The 16,491-nt window shown below is 40.7% G+C and overlaps 1 pseudogene; it reads right to left on the reverse strand.

The window, feature by feature from the left end:
• Nucleotides 1–511: 511 nt before the first annotated feature.
• On the reverse strand, nt 512–4,983 carry LOC120574804 (annotated as a pseudogene).
• Between the last annotated feature and the right edge of the window lie 11,508 nt (nt 4,984–16,491).

A 16,491-nucleotide genomic window follows, 5' to 3' on the forward strand; every position in this document is an offset into this window, starting at 1 on the left:
TAGTTACCACATGGAGTCAGCATGGAATTTGGACGTGTGACAGATGTGTTTGGATATTTCAAATGAAAGCAGACATTGAGATATATTAAATGAAGACCCTGAATACCTTTTTGCACTTTTATGATCTTTGTTCTTGTCCATTACAGCCTATATATGTGTTCTTTACCACAGCTATTAGCAACCAGTATAGAAAACATTTACACATTTTTGGCTTGATATTTGAGGAGCAACTCAAGATGGCAGAGTAATGACTATCTAAATTTGATAATTTAAAATAAAGCAATAGTTTTAGCTGTATTATCAAATGTATACTGTTTCTACTAATCTCTGCCCCCATCTTTTTTAATATCAACAATAAGTTTGGATCTATATAATGCTGTTATGCAATATAAGTCTGAGATAAGAAAACATGAAATACAAATTGTTTTAGCATCCTTATTCATATTATCGGAAAACATCTCCTTATTCACCCTCAGAAAAGACATTCACTAGAATTCACAAGGAAATGAAGTGAAATATTTCATTTACATGTTTTATTGTCTTTGCATTTTTTGCCATTTAGAGTCAGTTTGAAACAATTTAAATGATTGAAGATCAGAATCAAAGCAACCTTTCATCCCCAAAAAAACATATATGTGTGAGTATTATTATTAGCTTCACCAGTGGCCCATTTTCTCTCTCTTCATTGTCCAATTTGCTAAACCTTGCATTTACTAATATATAATATTTTCATCTGGATACTTTCTCACTTTCATCTTTAATAGCCTTTTCCCCCTTTTCTCACACTTACTTCTTCATTGCCTTTACAAAAAACACCCCAGACCCATCATCAAACTTCACGTTCATGTCCTGAGGCAATGTGTAAACCTCCAGCCTGATCAGGGTGTAGCCGTTCTCCTTCAAACTAGCACAGACCTGGGCCTCATTCAGTGGGACCGTAGGGATCTTTAACCCAGGCGCCAATATAGTAACTCATTCCCAGAGCTCCGATGAGCAGGAGGTGGCCACCGGGCGCAGGAGCCTTCCAATGTTGCCCAGGGCCCTGGTGAAGGCAGCCAGGTCAGGGCTGGCACCCTCCAGACAGTAGGAGGACATGAGACAGTCGGCCCCTGCTGCAGGAAGGACATCAAGGCCAGAGGCTGAGGCGTGCACGTCAACGTGGACAATGTCCATGATGACCTGACGTAGCCTGGCAGCCTTCTCTGTCCATGCTGAGGGCCTGTTAGAGACAGTGAATCACCAAATTAGATAAAAACAGCTATTGTAAATGCACACAGCATTTATCTGCACTAGTTATGTAATTCATACTGTGTGTGACTCAGCACACTGCACTGCATGGTAGTGATTTAGGTGTTCATTAGCTATAGGCATAGCTCTAGGGATGACATTGAAGGTCTGTTGGTCACTCGGTCCACCACTTTCACAACTTTTGCATGATTTGTATGATCTCCTGACCTCTCATCCAGTGCCACCAGCAGTTCAAAGCTTTCACTTATGCTGTGAAATATTTCTACATCTACTGGATGAAATGGTCCAACATTTGGTACAGACATTCATGGTTCCCAAATCATGTATCCTACTGACTTCCTACTCTGACTTTTCATCTACACTAGCACTGGGTCAAAAATCTAAATGTGTCCATAACTTACTGCTTTATGACCAAATACTTACAAAACTACTACTTTGCACTTTTATTATTGTCACAGTAGGCACAGTACAAGGATGACTCATAGCTCAAAAATAGGGCCAGAATAAAACGTGAGATCTTGTGACCCTTGAAAGAAGAAGATGACAATTAGAATTGTGAAACAAATTATAAGGTGAAATGGTGTTACCACAAGGAGGGAGAAAGTAGAAAAAGGAACTCTAAAATGCTATGTAAAAATCTATGTAAAGTGAAAAGAGTAGCATTCTTATATTCTCTCTATAGAACACCATACATTACAAATATAAACCATTTCCTGATGATGATACTAGTTAAACATTGATTCATTCGTAGTGAGTGATATTTCAAGATATCTCAAGTCTTTAAAGGGGTGATAGAATGATTATATAGGGTATTTCCCACCGTTCCTTATGGTCTCCTAATGGGGTATGTAACATTGGTTGGGCTGAAAATGGCCTGGTTGATATTTTATTGGCCCTTATGCATCCCTGTGTTTTGGCCCTATTTGTATCAAGAGCTTTTCTTCCAAATATGGTATGCTCATGAATATTTTGTTGAGCTGCGCGCTGATTGGTTGAGCGAATCCCCCATACACACACATTAGAGACGCGCGCTGACTGGTTGAGCAAATCCCCCATACACACACATTAGACAAGTGACAGAATCTCATATTCCAAACACTGCAATGTTTCATTAACAAATTCACTTCTGAGACTTTTTTATGCGGAGAAATCAACTATATAAAGCTCAAATATGGGCCGTTTTACGAAAATTGATGGTTAATTGCAAATTTGGTAAGACGTGTCGGACTTTAAGAGCTCCACACAGTCTGACGAGAAAGCGACAGCCTGCTGGGCTCCATACCCAGCACAAAGTCACCCTTTGTGGATACTGCACTACCGGGGCTCCGCGGCCGGCTGCCGGCATAACTAGAATATATTTACAGTTTGAATTTCGTCACGGCACTTATATCACAGCTACCCTAAATTCTTACAAAGCTAACAGTTGTGTCCGTTTTCAATGTAAGGCATTTTTATGAACGTCAGGCGTTTGGTTAAGAGGAGCAGCTAGCTAGCTATATGTCCCATTCAATACAATGGGAAAAGATTGCTGCTAGCTAGCTACACTTTCGGCATAACTATAGTAGCTATATTTACAGTTAGAATTTCGTCACGGCACTTATATCACAGCTATCCCAAGGTCTTACAAAGCTAACAATGGTGATTTCAATTTAATTAATTTTTGTGAACACTAGCTAGGGGTTTCGTTAGCTGCGACTGTCCCTTCAATCCTAATCACGGATAGTTAGCTTCATTTTCGGCGTAATTCGAGTATATTTACAGTTTGAATTTCGTCATGCCACTTTTACAACATCTACCTAAAGGTCTTATAAAGCTAACAATGGTGTCCAATTTCAATTTTATATTTTTTTGTGAATTTCAGAGGAATTCTAAGAGGAGGCTAGCTAGCTCTCATTGATAGAGCTAACTCCATCCAGCCGCAGGCTCTATCAATGAGACTCGCGGACAAGAGGCGTTTATTTCACCGATCGATTGTTTAAATAACTCAACACGTTATAATTAAACACATTATAAGATTAACTGAAAACTGTTGTAAGAGATTGCTGGCATAACAAACTTGCTGACCGCGTTCTCACTCACACACACACGGGGCATTTAGCAGGAAGAGGGGAACTGCAGGCCCTGGAGCTCTGTCAGAGCAGCGGCGTTTGGTAGTCCATTAACCCAGAAAACGGACTTTGAGCGGGTATAAAGTGCCGTGGGCTGCCAGCCTGACGGAGCTCAATCTACCTCACAGCAGGCCGGGGTCTGTGAAGGAAGGCAGGCCAGGCGGCGAGGCAGCAACACAGGCAGCACCGGCCGCTGAACTCCGACACACAGTCGGACAAAATTTGCAATTAGACATCAATTTTCGTAAAACGGCCCATATTTGACCTCTACATAGTTGATTTCTCGCATAAAAAAGTCTCAGAAGTGAATTGAATGGTAAAATAGCAGATGAACAATGTATACAATTTCTGAGATCTGCCCGACCTAGAGTCAGAAGACTAACTGATCTCAGGTCAGTTGTGTAGCCTATGCAAACGTTGGGGCGTGACAAAGAGAAAGACTAGAGACAAATGAGGAGGAGCCGCCAAGTTGACGTCAGCTAGGTGGCTCTTTGAGATTTGCCCGTTTTCAGAGGCAGTTTCAAATTGTGAGATTTGCAGAGAAAAGAGGTGTCACTGTAATTTAGAGGTTCTATGTATGTCCTAATTACCCACTAAACTGTCATTATTCAACTATGACAAGGTAAAATCGGTTTTGCATTCTATCACCCCTTTAAAACTGAGTTTATAGGGATCTGGTCTTACGGTCGTCCCTCCAGCTTGCAGACGTGCTGCAGGAATGGTGTCCAGTCCAGGCTGCAGCCTGCCTCGTCCTGGAGCCAGCTCCTCAGCTCCTGCCTGTTGACCTCCAGGAAATCTGTGAGGAGCACCTTGTTGAAAACCTCACAGCCACTCATCACCTGGTACAATGTGGGACCCGAACCTATGTCCACCAGCATCTCACCACTCACATCGCCTGGAAAGGTAAGAGAGAAGTACAGTATGACTCTGAAAAAGAGTTAATTGAGAGTTCTTTACCAAAATGCCTTGATAAATATGCAGATTTTATTTAGTAGTATGCATTTAAAGTTAAATAAAAAAAATTTAAAAAATCCTTCCTTATATAATAAATTGAAAAAAGGTATATTCACGGACTTTTGCTTGTTTTCAGAAAAAAGAGTGAGAATAAAGGAGAAGAAACAAAGTGTTTGACTCCAAAAATGCCCAACATCTGAAACATTTGCCTCTGACAGAAATCAAATTATTAGCGTTGAATTAAACATACACATATGTTTTTATTGCAACCAATGACCTGTTGAATAAACACCAGCAACATAAGAGATTATCATCATAATCAGGCAATATGTTTAAGTCAATTTAAAACTTTTTACCAAGCATAAACTGTTTTTGAAATTAAGTTTACATGACCCACCACCCTGTCTCCTTACCTTCAGTAAAAGCTCTATGCAGGCATGCCAGTGTCCAAGGGTCAAGGCTGTCCTTTCTTTCCAAATCAGCCTGTTGTGGAGAGTAGTTATTCTGCAGATATGCTGCAGGATCAAATCCCTGGTAGAAGGCTGCCATGGCCACCACTCCATTCTCTCCTTCCTTTTCTTCCATCCTCCGGTTGTCTCTGGTACTCTACCTTACACCTCTGTTTATTGGTCAGCCTTCAGGTGCACCGTCAATCACCATTTATACCTATGTATATCTAGGTGTGTCTGTGTCATTTTGTGTCTGTGCTTTTGTGCTTTGGAAAAAGCAGTCCATCTGGTATAGCAATACCAAAGATGCCTTTGTGTTTATCGTTGATAGCTTTTATTTTCATTTTCATTTTCATTTTTCATTAATTATCCCCTTAACACTCCTGTAAAATATGCCAAAAACGCCTATCCAAGGCATACCCATAGCAAATTGGAAGCAGTTCTTGAACCATTTGGTCTACATGCATGTTTATGGTTTCTTTTGAAAGGTAACACTTTGAGGCTTCTTTCCCAACAGTTAGAATTACTGTAAGTGCTATTCATACTTTGCAATGACGTCATTACCATGGATACCTGGCGGGCAAGAAATGCCGATAGAATGGCGCTGAACAGTGGCCAGTCATGGGAATTACAGCCTTGCAGATTTCCAATACTACAATCAATATTTAGACCATATGTCACTCGGAACTTGTGATACATACACAGCACCCGCTGATGTTCTCATTGCTTTGAAGCTGGCAAAGTCCCTACCAGACTTGGAGTTTGGAGATATTTACATCTATCTTATAGAGAATCCGTCACTTTACACCGCACAAAAAATGAAAGCCTACAAAAGTACAGATAGCTATCTTTTTTTCAAGAGTGGATGAGTTAACAACGCTGTCGTATGGGAGGTGAAAAACAGGAATATCTTCATAATCAAAGCAAAGGTTAGTGTTACTAGTTAGTTAGTTAGTTAGCTAGCTAGCTCGCTAACGTTTGCTAATCTGTTCCGTCGTGTGATGAAGTCTTCATCTGAGTACGTACACCTTGCCTGCCGGAGAATGACAGCTTGATAAGTAGTTTTGTTTTTTAAACCTTCTGCCAACACTAGGCTATGTATCATGTAGGGTGACCAGACGTCCTGCTTTGACCTGGACAGTCCCGTGTCCCGACAGAAGTTGCGTCGGGACACTAAAATATCCCGGTTTACACCAACCACTATGAAATTGTCCTGGTTGTCAGCGGTTACATAACCGACGTGGTCTTATTATAGCCCGATCATTAACTAAACCCATGTAGAAAGACTTTTAACAATGTGTGTGTGTGTGTGTGTGTGTGTCAGTCAATTGTAGCGGTCTGCGTCTGCATAATCTTTGCCGCCAGCGTTACGATGTATATTTGTAAACATTGTTGCAACGCCTCCTCTTCTCTGTCTCATTTTAACCAGTTTTTTGCTGACACCTGTGTTCAATTTAACAGTAGGCTTTGAGCTTCCAACAAAATTGATTCTTAAGCAAATTCACTCAATTCACACAACAAATATACGTTATAGAATGATGTTCTTGCCCGCCAGCCAGTAGTTGTGACGTAACGTGCAAAGTATGAATTGGCTTTGAGTAATAGAAGTTTGAATATACTGGAATTTTCACAAAATTCTGTACCACCACCACGGAATGAGCTGTTACCAGTCCGTGCCCATTTTACGGAATTCAGTGAGACCAGGCTGTTCAGGTGCACCGTCAACCACCTTACATACCTATGTATATCTAGGTGTGTCTGTGTCATTTTGTGTCTGTGCTTTTGTGCTTTGGAAAAAGCAGTCCATCTGGTATAGCAATACCAAAGATGCCTGTGTGTTTATCGCTGATAGCTTTTATTTTCATTTTCATTTATTACCCCCTTAACACTCCTGTAAAATTAGCCAAAAACACCTATACAAGGCATACCCATAGTAAATTGGAAGCAGTTCTTGAACCATTTGGTCTACATGCATGTTTATGGTTTCTTTTGAAAGGTAACACTTTGAGGCTTTTTTCCCAACAGTTAGAATTACTGTACGTGCTATTCATACTTTGCAGTGACGTCATTACCATGGATACCTGGCGGGCAAGAAATGCCGATAGAATGGCGCTGAACAGTGGCCAGTCATGGGAATTGCAGCCTTGCAGATTTCCAATACTACAATCAATATTTAGACCATATGTCACTCGGAACTTGTGATACATACACAGCACCCGCTGATGTTCTCATTGCTTTGAAGCTGGCAAAGTCCCTACCAGACTTGGAGTTTGGAGATATTTACATCTATCTTATAGAGAATCCGTCACTTTACACCGCACAAAAAATGAAAGCCTACAAAAGTACAGATAGCTATCTTTTTTTCAAGAGTGCATGAGTTAACAACGCTGTCGTATGGGAGGTGAAAAACAGGAATATCTTCATAATCAAAGCAAAGGTTAGTGTTACTAGTTAGTTAGTTAGCTAGCTAGCTTGCTAACGTTTGCTAATCTGTTCCGTCGTGTGATGAAGTCTTCATCTGAGTACGTACACCCTGCCTGCCGGAGAATGACAGCTTGATAAGTAGTTTTGTTTTTTAAACCTTCTGCCAACACTAGGCTATGTATCATGTAGGGCAGTGGTTTCACAACCTTTTTTGTGCCAGCACCCCTCTATCCATTATCCAGGTCCCTAACGCCCCCCATCAAATATTATGTAGGCTAATTGCCCTGGATATTAATGATTACGCCCTAATATAGGCCTATTATTGTCATTACTATTGTTATTAAAAATAATCAATAAATCAAATCATTGAATGACAAACAACACATGTATTAGTTTCCCAGGTATCAATAAAAGCCATGTGAATACAAATATTTACATTTTTTTTTTTTAAATGCAACCATTTGACATTCAAATTAAATAACAGCAGCCAATCAGAACTACTAGATATGTAACATTCAAACTATAATTAGGTATTATCAAAAGGCCTGCTGCATGGTGTGAACCTCAGCACCTTTATAATATGACTATAATTTGAATGTCCTTTTTTGGTTGTGAAGTGACCTTGGGTGTCATGAAAGGCGCTTTAAATAAAATGTATTATTATTATTATTATTACAAACACTAACAGTAGCCAATCAGAAACAGCTAGCAATTTAACATTCAAATCTATTTTTCATTCAAATTGTTCCAACGGAAAACAAGCTTGCACTTATCATGGGGTAAAAGCAGGATTACACGCACACACACACACACACACACACACACACACACACACACACACACACACACACACACACACGCCAGACACAACAACACACACACACACACACACACACACACACAGAAACAAGGTTTTCATTTTGGTGATGACAAACGACTTGAAGAACGACACCTACTGCCGAATGGAAATAAGTTTACAACCTTTGAAAGTTAGTGAGAGCCCTTTGTTGATGCTTAGAAGAGTATAAGTTAGAAGAGTCTAGGTTAGAAGAGTCTAGGTTAGAAGAGTCTAGGATTGAAGAGTCTAGGTTTGAAGAGTCTAGGTTTGAAAGTCTAGGTTTGAAAGTCTAGGTTTGAAGAGTCTAGGATTGAAGAGTCTAGGTTTGAAGAGTCTAGGTTTGAAAGTCTAGGTTTGAAAGTCTAGGTTTGCTATCGCCTGTCTTGCGAGTAAATAGCAGAAAAAAACGTTTGGAGAAGCGCAACCCCACATCGCTGCGTTTTGAGGAGGTGGAGTCCCGTACAGTGAACAGTGACATCTCTTCCTCTATCGCTTCAACAAGAAAGTTTTAAAACAGCAAACACAAGCCCTGAATTGCCCGGGAGTTTGGGGGACAGCTAAATGTTTGCCAAACAACAAAGCACAGTCGATATCTCGCCCGTAAAAAAAATAAAAAATCTCTCGCCTTCGCTCTTTTCTCTTTTCGCGTGAAATTAAGCTGCCTTCAGGTACAGTAGGAAACGTTGGGTTCTATAAAAGATCTGACGAAAAACTGTTACTGTGAAATATAAAGTCTACTTGTGCTACATTGGGGGGATTAAAGAATACAACAGGACGTCGCACCACCCTGCGGCGATTGCTATTTTTCTGAACGCAGCTTCACGCTGAAATACGGAGCTCATTTAAGACGATGCTCTAACTTCCCGTTTCCATGAAGGCAGCACGGAGCCGCGCCCGAACAATGATCCACCGTCTCGTCCAGTTGCAGTTCGCGTGAACTGGCAGGTTTTTAATGTTGCAGAAAACTGTTTTTGCAAGTAGTTTAAGTGTAAACATGTATTGTTATTGTGAATCTTTGGTTTAAACTAGCTTTCAAACAAACGCCCCAAAGGGCACCTCAACGCCCCCCTTTCCAAAATATTGCTTCCAACGCCCCCCATCATCTTCTGAACGCCCCCTGGGGGGCGGTACCGCCCCCGTTGAGAAACACTGATGTAGGGTGACCAGACGTCCCGCTTTGACCTGGACAGTCCCGAGTCCCGACAGAAGTTGCGTCGGGACACTAAAATATCCCGGTTTACACCAACCACTATGAAATTGTCCTGGTTGTCAGCGGTTACATAACCGACGTGGTCTTATTATAGCCCGATCATTAACTAAACCCATGTAGAAAGACTTTTAACAATGTGTGTGTGTGTGTGTGTGTGTGTGTGTGTGTGTGTGTGTGTGTGTCAGTCAATCGTAGCGGTCTGCGTCTGCATAATCTTTGCCGCCAGCGTTACGATGTATATTTGTAAACATTGTTGCAACGCCTCCTCTTCTCTGTCTCATTTTAACCAGTCTTTTGCTGACACCTGTGTTCAATTTAACAGTAGGCTTTCAGCCAACAAATTGATTCTTAAGCAAATTCACTCAATTCACACAACAAATATACGTTATAGAATGATGTTCTTGCCCGCCAGCCAGTAGTTGTGACGTAACGTGCAAAGTATGAATTGGCTTTGAGTAATAGAAGTTTGAATATACTGGAATTTTCACAAAATTCTGTACCACCACCACGGAATGAGCTGTTACCAGTCCGTGCCCATTTTACGGAATTCAGTGAGACCAGGCTGTTCAGGTGCACCGTCAACCACCTTACATACCTATGTATATCTAGGTGTGTCTGTGTCATTTTGTGTCTGTGCTTTTGTGCTTTGGAAAAAGCAGTCCATCTGGTATAGCAATACCAAAGATGCCTGTGTGTTTATCGCTGATAGCTTTTATTTTCATTTTCATTTATTACCCCCTTAACACTCCTGTAAAATTAGCCAAAAACACCTATACAAGGCATACCCATAGTAAATTGGAAGCAGTTCTTGAACCATCTGGTCTACATGCATGTTTATGGTTTCTTTTGAAAGGTAACACTTTGAGGCTTTTTTCCCAACAGTTAGAATTACTGTACGTGCTATTGGCTTTGAGTAATAGAAGTTTGAATATACTGGAAAATATTTTTTTTATGTCCGTTTGCATTATCTTTTATAGAAAAATGCCTGTAGATGACTATTGCAGGGATCTTTGTGAAAAAAAAGAGGGGGGGGAAAAAAAAGTCTTATAAAATCACATTTGAAATTTCATATCAATATCTCATAAAATGAATATTTTACACCCGTTTTTTGTATGGGTATATGTCTAGGCATTTACAAAAACGGACATTTTGGTGACCCTAAAAGGACCCTTGATAATGATGGTCACAAACCTAGACTATAAAGACTGCTACTAATGAACATTTGACACGACAGTCATCATTCAGGGCTCTAATGAAAGGTTACATTAAGAGCTATCCCATCTCATATCCAGAATCACTATCAGTATTTCTGACACGGAGTAACAGAAGCATAAACACAATAAATTGCAGTTTTGTAACTTTGTGTGTAAAAAAAGTCAAAACAAGTGGTAAGGTGGAAAAGTAGTGTATAAAAGGTAACAAAATATTTACAGCTATTATCTAAATACACATATTTACAATTATGTATGTACAGGTTATCTGCTACATGCGACAAAGCACAAAGAACGTTTGAAGACACAAAAAGGATCATTTGGTAAAAAATGTCGAATAAGTGCTATGTTGAAAAAGTAGTGCAAAAAAAAGCATTACTATATAACTATTTAAACATCTAAATCCACATATATTTACAGGTTATTGGCAACATGCCAGACATTGTAAAAATCGCAAGCGACAATACACAAAGGACATTTGAAGACCCATAAAGGAACCGTTGGTAAAAATGGTCAACAAAGTAAAAAACAAGTGCTATGCTGAACTAGCTGTACTACTATATAACTTTTTAACCTACATACACATATATATATCTATAAATTGCAGGAACCCAGCAAATCAAATCCATACTTCACTGTTAACCGTCAAGCCACTAAATAAACCTGTATGGAAAATGAGCACCTCTGCTGATGTGTTAAATTTGTTAACGATCATATGACATGAGACAACACCATCTCTCCCTCTCTCTCTGCGCTCATAAACAAAAAAGCTCCACGTATAACCGTTCCTGGAGTCTGCCAGAACAAAGAGTTTATAACCCCAGCAAACAGGCTTGTTTTTCATATACTGTTTCAGACCAGTGCAGGCTTTTGAGGCAACCATTCACTCATCAATGGCGATCACAGACATGAATGCAAACATGTCCTGCAATGTCAGATCAATCCACGGGATAGAGGGTGTTGAATGGTGTGTTGAGCCACAGTTGTTGGTGTTTTGAAGTATTGTCTTCAAAATAGAGTTGGTAAAAAAAAAAAAAAAAGAGTTGAAACAACTGCAATTCAATTTCAATTCAATTTTATTTATAATATAAAATCATAACATAAGTTATCTCGAGACACTTTACAGATAGAGTAGGTCTAGACCACACTCTATAATTTACAAAGCCCCAACAATTCCAACAATTCCAGTAATTCCCTCAAGAGCAAGCAGTGCGACAGTGGCGAGGAAAAACTCCCTCTTGGGAAGAAACCTCGGACAGACCCAGGCTCTTGGTAGGCGGTGTCTGACGAGCCGGTTGGGGGTGTGATGAACAGTGGCGATAGTAGTCACATTAATAATGGAACAGTGACTGGATGTAGCGGGACGCTGCAGGGTTCAGCAGGACGCAGCATGACATTGCAGGGCATCGCTGAGCTCAGCAGGGAGTGCAGCAGGAAAACGGCGACAGCTGCAACCAGGATTTTGGTGCCAACGTTCTCCAAGGAAATACGCTGGGGGAAAAAAGCATAAGGACTCCGGGGAGTAAACTCCCCAGAAGCTAGGATTAGTAACAAGCATTTCTGGGACGGGCTGCACACAAATAGTAATAGTAACAGTAATAGAAAGGGAGAGGAGAGAGCAGCTCAGTGTGTCAAAGGAAGGAAGTCCCCCGGCAGTCTAGAACTATAACAGCGTAACTATAACAGGTAACTAAGAGAGACAGGTCATAAGGAGAGGTAGCTTTTTCGGGCTTAGAACTCTCCCCCTGCTGGATCTGGCTTGGCTGGCCTGCCTCCCTCTACTTTGTTATGTATTATTAATCTAACAATTATGAAGAGAAGCAGTTGGGCCAGTTAGGTGAACACTTGGTCCAAGCACTGAGCCTTGAGGAACCCCATGGCTAACTTTAGCGTACTTGGAGGATTTATCATTAACATTCACAAATTGAGATCGATCAGAGAAATAGGACCTAAACCAACTCAGAGCAATTCCTTTAAGGCCAACCAAGTGTTCCAATCTCTGTAACAGGATTGAATGGTCAATAGTGTCAAATGCAGCACTAAGATCTATTAAAACAAGAATGGAGACAAGACCTTTGTCTGCAGCAGTTAAAAGGTCATTAGTAATTTTCACCAGTGCCATCTCTGTGCTATGATTCTTTCTAAATCCTGATTGAAAGTCATCAAATAAACTATTGCTATGTAGAAAATCACATAACTGATTAGCAACCACCTTCTCAAGGATCTTGGAGAGAAAGGGAAGGTTAGATATAGGTCTATAGTTTGCTAAGACCTCAGGATCCAGGGTGGGTTTTTTCAGAAGAGGTTTTATCACAGCTACTTTAAATGACTGCAGTACATAACCTGTTAATAGAGACATATTGATCATATCTAGTAATGAGGTGTTAACCACAGGTAATGCTTCTTTGAATGGTCTCGTTGGGATGGGGTCCAAGAGACAGGTAGATGGCTTAGCTGAGGATATCTTTAACATTAATTGTTGAAGGTCTATAGGATAAAAGCAGTCTAAGTATATGTCGAGACTAGTCTTTATTTCGAACGACTCTGCGTTTAAAGATGAACCGTTAGAAGTTGAGTGTAAAAGGTGTTGAATTTTATCTCTAATTGTTGTAATTTTATCATTGAAGAAGCTCATGAAGTCATCACTACTCAGAGCTAGAGGAATAGATGGCTCAGTAGCACAGAAACGGCACTGGTGAAAATTACTAACGACCTTTTAACTGCTGCAGACAAAGGTCTTGTCTCCATTCTTGTTTTACTAGATCTTAGTGCTGCATTTGAAACAATTGACCATTCAATCCTGTTACAGAGATTGGAACACTTGGTTGGCATTAAAGGAATTGCTCTGAGTTGGTTTAGGTCCTATTTCTCTGATCGATCTCAATTTGTGAATGTTAATGATAAATCCTCCAAGTACGCTAAAGTTAGCCATGGGGTTCCTCAAGGCTCAGTGCTTGGACCAATTCTATTCTCCTTATATATGCTTCCTCTAGGCAATATTATTAGAAAACACTCAATTAACTTTCACTGTTATGCGGATGACACCCAATTATACTTGTCAATCAAACCAGACGAAACCAGTCAGCTAGCAAAATTTCAAGAGTGCATTAAGGATATAAAATCCTGGATGACCTATCATTTTCTGATGTTAAACCCTAACAAAACTGAAGTTATTGTGCTGGGCCCTAAACACCTCCGAACTTCATTATCTAGAGATATAGCTATTCTGGATGGTGTTGCCCTGGCTTCCAGCACTACTGTTAGAAATTTAGGAGTTATCTTTGATCAGGATATATCCTTTAATGCCAATCTAAAACAAACCTCAAGAACAGCCTTTTTTCATCTTCGTAACATTGCCAAAATTAGGAATATCCTGTCTCAAAACGACGCCAAAAAACTAGTCCATGCATTTGTTACTTCCAGGCTGGACTATTGTAATTCCCCTACTGTGAGGTTGCTCAAATAAGTCTCTTAAGACTCTCCAGCTGATCCAGAATGCTGCAGCGGTGTTCTCACAAGAACTAAGAAAAGAGATCATATTTCTCCTGTATTAGCTTCTCTGCATTGGCTTCCTGTTGAATCCAGGATTGAGTTTAAAGTCCTTCTCTTGACCTACAAAGCTCTAAATGGTCTAGCACCATCATATCTAGAAGAGCTCCTAATCCCCTATTGTCCTACTAGAGCACTGCGGCCCAGAATGCAGAGTTACTGGTGGTACCTAGAGTCTCTAAAAGTAGAATGGGAGCTAGAGCCTTCAGTTATCAGGCTCCTCTCCTATGGAACCAGCTCCCGATCTGGGTTCGGGGGCAGAAACTGTCACCTCATTCAAGAATGAACTTAAAACTCTCCTATTTGATAAAGCTTATAGTTAGGGAGTGAGGAGTTGCAGTGTTCACCTAACTGGCCCAACTGCTTCTCTTCATAATTGTTAGATTAATAATACATAACAAAGTAGAGGGAGGCAGGCCAGCCAAGCCAGATCCGGCAGGGGGAGAGTTCTAAGCCCGAAAAAGCTACCTCTCCTTATGACCTGTCTCTCTTAGTTACCTGTTATAGTTACGCTGTTATAGTTCTAGACTGCCGGGGACTTCCTTCCTTTGACACACTGAGCTGCTCTCTCCTCTCCCTTTCTATTACTGTTACTATTACTATTACTATTTGTGTGCAGCCCGTCCCCAGAAATGCTTGTTACTAATCCTAGCTTCTGGGGAGTTTACTCCCCGGAGTCCTTATGCTTTTTTTTTCCCCCAGCGTATTTCCTTGGAGAACGTTGGCACCAAGACCCTGGTTGCAGCTGTCGCCGTGGTCCTGCTGCACTCCCTGCTGAGCTCAGCGATGCCCTGCAATGTCATGCTGCGTCCTGCTGAACCCTGCAGCTTCCCGCTACATCCAGTCACTGTTCCATTATTAATGTGACGACTATCGCCACTGTTCATCACACCCCCAACCGGCTCGTCAGACACCGCCTACCAAGAGCCTGGGTCTGTCCGGAGGTTTCTTCCCAAGAGGGAGTTTTTCCTCGCCACTGTCGCACTGCTTGCTCTTGAGGGAATTACTGGAATTGTTGGAATTGTTGGGGCTTTGTAAATTATAGAGTGTGGTCTAGACCTACTCTATCTGTAAAGTGTCTCGAGATAACTTATGTTATGATTTGATACTATAAATAAAATTGAATTGAATTGAAATTGAATTGAATTGAAGTAGAGCTGTGGCTATCTGCCAGCCTGGCGACAGTGCTGAAAAGAAACCTTGGGTTGTTCTTGTTTTCTTCTATTAGTGATGAGTAATAGTCTGATCTGGCCTTTCTTAGGGCCTTCCTATAGGTTTTGAGACTTTCTTGCCAATCCAAACGAGATTCTTCCACCTTGGTGGAACGCCACTTACATTCGAGGTTTCGCGAGATTTGTTTTAATTTGCGAGTTTGGGAGTTATACCAAGGAGCTAGTTTCCTTTGCTTCATCATCATCTTTTTCAGGGGAGCGACGGAGTCTAAGGTCGTCTGTAGGCATGTCGTAACACCGTCTACAAATGCATCAATTTGAGAGGGACTGAGGTTAACATACAGGTCCTCTGTTATGTTAAGGCATGACATAGAGTCGAATGCTGTTGGAATATCTTCTTTAAATTTAGCTATAGCACTGTCAGATAAGCATCTGGTGTAGGAGCTTTTATCTAATTTAATATAATCAGGTAGTAAGAATTCAAAACTGATTAAAGAATGATCTGATAATACCGAATTCTGCGAAAATATTATTAAATCCTCAATTTCAATACCATATGCCAGCACAAGGTCGAGGGTGTGGTTAAAACAGTGCGGCCGCCTTGTGCACACTCGACTGAAACCGATTGAATCCAGTAATGAGTCGAAACGAGTACTAAGGCTGTCATTGTCAACGTCCACATGGATATTAAAATCACCTACAAGAAGTACTTGGTCTGATTTAAGGACTAAACATGATAAAACTCTGAGAATTCAGATAAAAATTCAGAATACGGACCTGGAGCCCTGTAAATAACAACGAATATAATTGGCTGTAATGTTTTCCATTTTGGATGTTGAAGATTTAGAACAAGACTTTCAAATGAGTTATAATGTAATTTAGGTTTAGGAGTAATTAACAGGCTTGCATCAAAGATGGCTGCAACTCACCCTCCTCGGCCTGAGCCTCTAGGAATTTGAGTATTAATATGGCTGGGAGGAGTGGCTTCATTTAGACTAACATAGTCTTCATGGCCCAGCCAGGTTTCAGTAAGACAAAATAAATCAATGTTATTATCTGATATCAACTCGTTTACCAATACTGCTTTAGAAGACAGAGATCTAATATTTAATAGTCCACATCTAATTTTCCTATTTTGTTCTATTGCAGTCGTTTTAATTCCAATTAGGGTTGTTAAGTATAGCGCATCTTTTGTTTACCTTTGATTTAACCGATCTGAGCCGGGGGACAGACACCGTGCTTATTAGACTATGAGTGGGCGACTGCTCCAACGGAAGCACAGAGGGGCGCGTAGCACTGCACCTCTGATTACTAATATCAAACTTGGG

The sequence above is a fragment of the Perca fluviatilis genome, chromosome 15, assembly GCF_010015445.1.
Source record: "Perca fluviatilis chromosome 15, GENO_Pfluv_1.0, whole genome shotgun sequence".
Lineage (NCBI taxonomy): Eukaryota > Metazoa > Chordata > Actinopteri > Perciformes > Percidae > Perca > Perca fluviatilis.